The 6,993-nt window shown below is 45.4% G+C and overlaps 1 long non-coding RNA gene across 2 annotated transcripts; it reads right to left on the bottom strand.

Annotated features, from left to right (window-relative positions):
- Positions 1-252: 252 nt before the first annotated feature.
- LOC103253174 lies at positions 253-3,326 on the bottom strand. Of its 2 annotated transcripts, XR_503843.2 has the most exons (4): positions 3,278-3,326; positions 2,515-2,693; positions 1,628-1,700; positions 253-1,235 (listed from the first exon to the last, which is right to left on the bottom strand). It is a non-coding gene; the product is annotated as an uncharacterized LOC103253174 (long non-coding RNA). The 2 variants fall into 2 exon arrangements; XR_503842.2 differs by having other exon boundaries at positions 253-1,700.
- Positions 3,327-6,993: the final 3,667 nt, after the last annotated feature.

Here is a 6,993-nt window from a genome sequence, read left to right as displayed (position 1 = left end):
GAACCCAGTACTGGGTCGTAAAATCAATTTGGTAGGCCATTGCAAGCATTTTAAAAAGAAACTATACAAGGGATTGAAGATGAATGGAAATAAATGTACACTGGGTCACAGATAGTAAGGCAATATATATTGGTTCCAGTTATAAGCAAATGTATGTTTGTATAAACCAAGATGTCAAATACATTTTTATAAATTCTAGTCCAAAAAAATCTGAAAAAAAGTAGTCTACAAGAGCCAGTAAAAGTCTCTGCCTTTAGTATAAAATACTGTATTTATTATATTTCTTCAGTAATAGGAAAAGTTTACAAATTTTTTGGCATACACACACACGATAAATTACATCTAAAGATATGTATTACATGAAATATCTATAAAACACATTCCTGAAGTTAAAAATTTTCATGTGTTTACTAATTTCATTCAAACTTTCCTATACTTGAAGTTAAATGCAGAAGATATAAAAACAAAGTGTCTAGGAAACAATCCATTTCTATGCTTTGGTCTTTATCATCATCAAAGCCCAAAAGTGCTTTACAAGTGGAAAAATACTGACATATGTACTGTCCTTTGGCTTAGTCAGTTCAGACTGTTATAACAGAATACCACACAGACTATGTGGCTTATAAAAGAAACTTATTTCTCATGGTTCTGGAGCCTGGGAAGTTCAAGATTAAGGAATTCGAAGACTCAATGTTTGAGGAAGGGCCTCTTCCAGTTTGGAAGACAGCCCTCCATCCTCACCCACCTCCTCATGATGGGGAGAGAGCAAGAGATCTCTCTCTTGTCTCTGTTACTACAAAGGCACTGATCCCACCATTGGGGCTGCACCCCCACAACCTCATCTAAACTTAATTACTTTCCAAAGGCCCAACTTCCAGATAATATTACAAACTGGGGAATAGAGTCTCAACATATAAATTCGGGGATGACACGGTAAGTCCACAGTATCCCTTTTGTGAAGAGTTTCATCCACTTCAACTTGTTATACTCATTTGCTAAATATTTATTATAATAGTACATCTGAAGATAATTCTGGGGAAATTTCTTCTTCAGCACATATGAAATGGATATTGTGATGAAGCACACACAAAAACGTAAATCTTCATGTTACCCAAACAGATGTCTTCTTCAACTGGATAGTGTATTAAATAATCAAGGAAGTGTTTCCCAAGTGTTCTGACGTAATGTTTCTGATGCTTTATATATGCATTTCCAATCAAAGATAGTTCAAAAAACTAAAAATAAGTAAACAGGCTGAGTGAAACAAGCCAGACCACCTACCCACCACCCACCAAAATTACAATCTGCATGATTCCATTTACAAAACATTGTAGAAAATCAACACTGATCACTTTGCAGATCAGTTGTTGCCTGGAACAGGGCATGGTGAGGGGAAGGCAGTCACCAAGTAAAGACCCGAGGATTTGATGTCCTGAAAATATCATCATAATCCTATTTAAGAGTACCTGGTTAATATAAAGGACCTCAGTGGGTATCATTAGAATTTTTAAAAAGCGCATATAGGTAAGTAGTACTTTTTAAAATTCTAAGTGACGCCTGTAACCAACACATGGGATATTTTGGCTCTTAAAACACGTCATCATAGAAGTGATAAAACCATCATTACCTGGGAAGAATCCGTGTTACAATATCAAATCGCCAGGAAGATCTTTTAACCAACTGCATATGTCAACCCCCACCTAAGAGATACATGGGGATCACTATTATTTATCTCGGCAGAAAAATATATGTATATTTGCCGCAAGTGCATGTTTAGGTCAAGTTCTTTTTTCAATGTGGAAAATTCACTGCTTTCAGACAGAAAAGACATCTCTTAGATGTATGTCCAGGACTGCTTCAAAGCATGTAGCTGCTAATAGAAGGAAATTCCACCTGCTAAACCTGTTTTCCAATGATGAGACCAAAAGAGTTTCTCCAGTTTTAGACTATTCTGTGAGCCACTGACAAAGATTCTTTGCTTGGCCAAACTTTCCTCAGGTTTCTGCATCTTTTGCTAGGCCCATCTGTGCGCTCTCTCATACAACCCAGTTTTACAAAGAACCCTGTTATGTTAGTTTAGCAAGAACGCCCCCATTCCTAGGTGTCTGATCACCTTGAATACCTGAACAGGTTTCATCCCCTCCCGTCCCCCAAGTGACATCTGATCACTCCTGGCTGTTTTCAGCAAGAAACCTATTGGGTGAGTTTAGCCAAAATCTTCCTTACCCCAATGTTTCCTCTTAGTAATTTTCCGTCCACATTGATCCCACATTGACCTCCACATTGATTTTTAGCTCTGAGTTCCCACTTGTCCTTGCCGTATTTGGTGTTGAGCCCAATGCCTCTCCCCCACTGCAAGATGCCGCTGGAGGTCCCTGTACCTGTCATGATGGTTCTGAAGACGGTTTACCTTACCGTGCTTTAAAAAGTATCACTGAATATATAAATATATATTTTTTAACAGCACACCGGTGCTATTCTACAACATGTTTTGGTTCAGATTTATGAACTCACTTGAGCAGCCATGATATCCCACCGTGGATAGAAGCGCTGGGGGTCTCCTGAGGACTGCAGCCCTTCAAATCTGGAGAAGAAGCTTCAGCAGCCACCAGAAGCCAGGTCCTCTGAACACCTCCCGATATGAGCCAGGTTCTCCTTCACACACTGATCGAGCTCAGCCACCCGATGAAGAACTGCACAGGAGAGAGAGAATCCAGCAATCACTTTGCTTTATTGGAGTGACGGTGTGCCTGGCTCCATGCTGGGCACTGGGTCAATGACCAATGACACTGATACAACGGGGGTAGCAGCGAAAACAACGGAAGGTACAGTGGGTTTCTCACCAGGGCCTTTTCTTCTCCTTTCCTCATCTATCCCTTAACAACAAATCTGAAAACGGATAAGAAGTGGCCCGAATTCATGCAGGCACTCCTGGTCCCGCAACAACCCCGGGGCGCTGGGCTTGCATCCGTATTACCACAATCCTGGTTCCAGCCATCGGGTGGGCGGGCATTCGTGTCCCCGTTTTAGAGGAGGGAGCTGGGCTCAGACAGAGCCGCCACCTTTGTCACCCCCCCGCGCCGGCCTTTCCATGGACAGTAGCCCCAAGACCCCCTGGAGCAGGACACCACACTCCCTGGGGCCGGGCGGGTCCCACCGCTCTCTCCCTCACGGGACAGTCGGGGCAACTTGTCCCAAAGCGCGAACGAGGCGACTTGGATCCGGGATCGCTTCATGTCCCCGCGCCCCAGGGCGGTCCGGCCCCACCACCGCGCACCCGCACCCGCAGCTCCATCCAAACACCTGAAGACGCGACCTGGCTCCTCTGGCCGGGCCATGTTGGCGTCCGTGAAAAGTCGTCACAGGCGCCAGGATGACGTCAGCTCCCTACGGGAGCCGCGACGCTCAGGCGGGTCCTCCGCACAACACGGGGTCATTTTGCCTTTTGCAGAAAGTCATTCGCTTTTACCCCTCAGACCGGCACCTGAGAAGGCGTGCTGTTTAGAGAAAGCAGAAGGAACGCAGTCTCGTGTCGGGAAACACAGCCTACTGAGCCTGCCCGCCTCAAGAATTGCAAGGGTCGTGCACCTCTCGCGGCGGTTCCTCCGAGGGCCTCCCAGGGAGTTGCCATGTGACCCAGCAGTGCCACTCCTGGGTCCACGCCCAAGGAAAATGGAAACGTATATCTTCGTAAAAACACGAAGCATAACCGTATGTCGCACTTTCTTCCAAGTAGCCAACAACGGGAGACAGCCCAAGTGCCCGTCAAAAGTTGAATGGATGAAAAACATGTTATGTCCACACAAAAGAACATTTTCCGCCGTGAGAAGGAATACAGTTCTGACACATGCTGCATCCTGGGTGCGCCTTGAATAAGTTATGCTAGGTGAAAGAAAGCAGACACAACAGACGAAATATTGTGTGAGTCCACAGATAATGAATATCTAGGAATATGCAAGTGTCTAGAGACAGAGGAGACGCATCTGTGACTCCCCGGGGCTGGGCTAGGAGCAGGGATTAGCGGCACTGAAGCACTATGAAACCTTTTCTGGTGGTAGAAATGTCTAAAACTCGATTCTGGTGAAGGTGGCACAACTTTACACACCTACTGAACATCGTCAGAGTGTATGCTTAAAATGTATTCATTTTATTGTCTGCAAATACATTGCAAGGAAGCTGTTTAAAAGTACGGCTTATGCTTGGCTTGGCCGCCTTCTGTACCACTGCAATTTACCAAACTTTTTCATACAAAGACCTTGGTGCATGTGTTTTGAGTGTATATACCAACTGTAGTTGTGCCCAACCCTGCTGGCTGTGTTGTCCTCTGTAGTTCCAAGCAACGGCAGTCCCCTCACTCATGCTACCTCAGGTTGCACTTAGTGCAAAATTCAGTTTACGTCTGATCACTTCCGCGTCTTCCAGCTGTGGCAGTAGCTTGAGCGTGTGTCCAGAACCCAGCCCAGGGCCTTCCCTCAGTGACAGGATGTCAGCATGAGTCCTTTCTTCGCGCCTCTGCGACCTTTCTCAGGTGACTCCACTTGAGGAGGCTAAATGGCTCTGCCTCTCGGGGTGTCAGTATGGCAGTACTTAAGAAGGACTACATAAGTTCCTTCCTGCACTAGGTACCAACACTTTCTCTTTTAGAAGTTTTTCTTCAGGACATGGTGAAAGATGTTAAGGGTCTGATAACAAGGACCTCTGTCCTGACAGTTCCCATCCTCCACTCATGGGTCTGAATTTAGGAAGGGAGACCAAATTGGATGCAAAGTTGTGAAGGGGCAGGAGCAAGCAGAGGGAAGTGCAGTTGTCAACACATCCCCACACCCATGTTCTCTTATCAGAGTTCTAGAATTCTCCTAAGACAGTTTCTTAAGGGGACACAGTGCACTCGCCAGTGCAAATAGCCATGTAATCCCTGCCCTGAACTGTGCCTGTCAGCAGTGCCCAAACTCTGAAAGGATGCCATCTAGTGTCTATCAGATTAGCAGTGACTCTCATTACTTCTAAAGTGTGAAGGTAGAGGCCCTTATAGACTGTGATATAAGGGACATGAATTAGTAATGGTATTTGTAATTCATTACGTTAATATAAGATTTTATAGTTTCCACGGTCTTGAAAGGACATTTCAGGAACCATTTATAAAGAAATGCCTACAAATATACTTGCATATATACTCTATGGGCAGGGTGTTAAGTATATTATTGTTTGTAACAGGAAAAGATGGTAAAGCCACTAAGTTTTCATCATTAGGGTACTAATAAAATAGGTTTGCGGGCACCTAAATGATGAAACACCCTGTTGATGAAAAAAATACTATTTTTAAAAAATGTAGAATGTTAGCCGGGCTCGGTGGCTCAGCCTATAATCCTGTGCCTTTGGGAGGCTGAGGTGAGTGGATTGCCTGAGCCCGCGGGTTCGAGACCCGCCTGGGCAGGCAAGACCTCATCTCTACAACAAATCAAAAAATTAGCCGGGCGTGGTAGCACACACCTGTAATTCCGGCTACTCGGAAGGCTGAGGCGGAAGGATCGCCGGAGCCCAGCAAGTCGAGGCTGCGGTGGCCGGGAGCGGCCACTGCACTCCAGTCTGGGCGACAGAGTGAGACTGCAACTCAAAAAAAAAAAAAATGTAGAATGTTGTTATGAAAATGCATTTGTATGTAGGGACGGTCATAATGAGGGCAAAGGCACGTCACAAGGATCATTAAGTGGCCAGGATCCATGCTTAGATATAGATCTGTAGCTATTTATCTAGTCTTCAAAAAGAAATAAAAATAGAAATAATAATTTTGTGCCTCTGACATAGAACGTTTTCTTAAGCATAGTAAGAGGCTGCACTTTCTGTCATGCTGGAGACCGTATTCCCGGACCCTGGTAATGCGTCAGTTTCCACCCTGACTTCCAAAAAGCTCTGTAGGGTCGGCTTGGGCCACAACCCCTCCCTCCCTTCTTCCTGCTCAGCGATATTTGAGCGCTATTCGAGGATTCTGTCACAAGGGAGCACAAATGTGCCACCATCATCAAACCACTACAATAAAGTGTATGCAGTTAGCACAAAAAATGCGATACCTCCCTTAAAACCCAGGTTCTGAATCTCTGTACAGAATGATTCTAATTCTGTTTAGGGAAAACAAACAAAAAAGCTGATGGGTATAAAAAGAGACATAAAATCGTATACTTTGGGGCATCCATAGGATGAAACTCCGGTACTCTAACATGCCTTGTCTGCTGCTGTAAAGCAGGATTAAGGCAGCACAGGACAGGTGGGTGGTGACTGAAGAGAGGATGAGGGTGCTGGAGCAGGGTCTAAGCTGTGTCCATGGTGTCCTGGAGAGGGGATGACTGACAGGGGGTGGGAGAAGGTCTGGGAAGCCTGGACAGAGGTGGGGTAAGGGGGGGGGTGAACACCCTGCTCTCTGAGAAGGACCTCTCTGCAGTGTAGGCCTCAACCTACACTGAGGAGGGAAGAGAGTATTCAATGACTACGGCATGAACTTGGGGTGCACAGCAAAAGGAACTGCCTTGATATACACATGACTCCCCCGCCCCGAAAACTGGTATCATAATAAAGAAAGAGTTTCATAAAATTTTACTCTCTGCATACTCTAGTCAAAAACAAAAAACAAAACTGTGCACTGTGGCTCAAGCCTGTAATCCCAGCACTTTGGGAGGCCAAGGCAAGAGGATTGCCTGAGCTCAGGGATTCGAGACCAGCCTGCTCTACTTGGTGAGATCTTGTCTCTACAATAAATCAAAAAATTAGCCAGGCGTGGTAGCGCATGCCTTAGTTCCAGCTACTTGTAAGGCTGGAGTGGAAAGATCGCCTGAGCCCATCATGTAGAGGCTGCGGTGGCTGTTGGTGTTCCACTGCACTCCAACCTGGGTGACAGAGTGAGACTCCAACTTTAAAAAAAAAAAAAAAAAAAAGTAGATAGCTCTAATGCCTCCCAGTGGCCAGAGCCACAATAGCAACTTTGAGAGCAGACCAGGGGGC

The sequence above is a fragment of the Carlito syrichta genome, unplaced genomic scaffold (genome assembly GCF_000164805.1).
Source record: "Carlito syrichta isolate Samal-C Ts95f unplaced genomic scaffold, Tarsius_syrichta-2.0.1 Scaffold205454, whole genome shotgun sequence".
NCBI classification, from domain to species: domain Eukaryota; kingdom Metazoa; phylum Chordata; class Mammalia; order Primates; family Tarsiidae; genus Carlito; species Carlito syrichta.
This window is presented reverse-complemented; position numbering and strand designations above follow the sequence as displayed.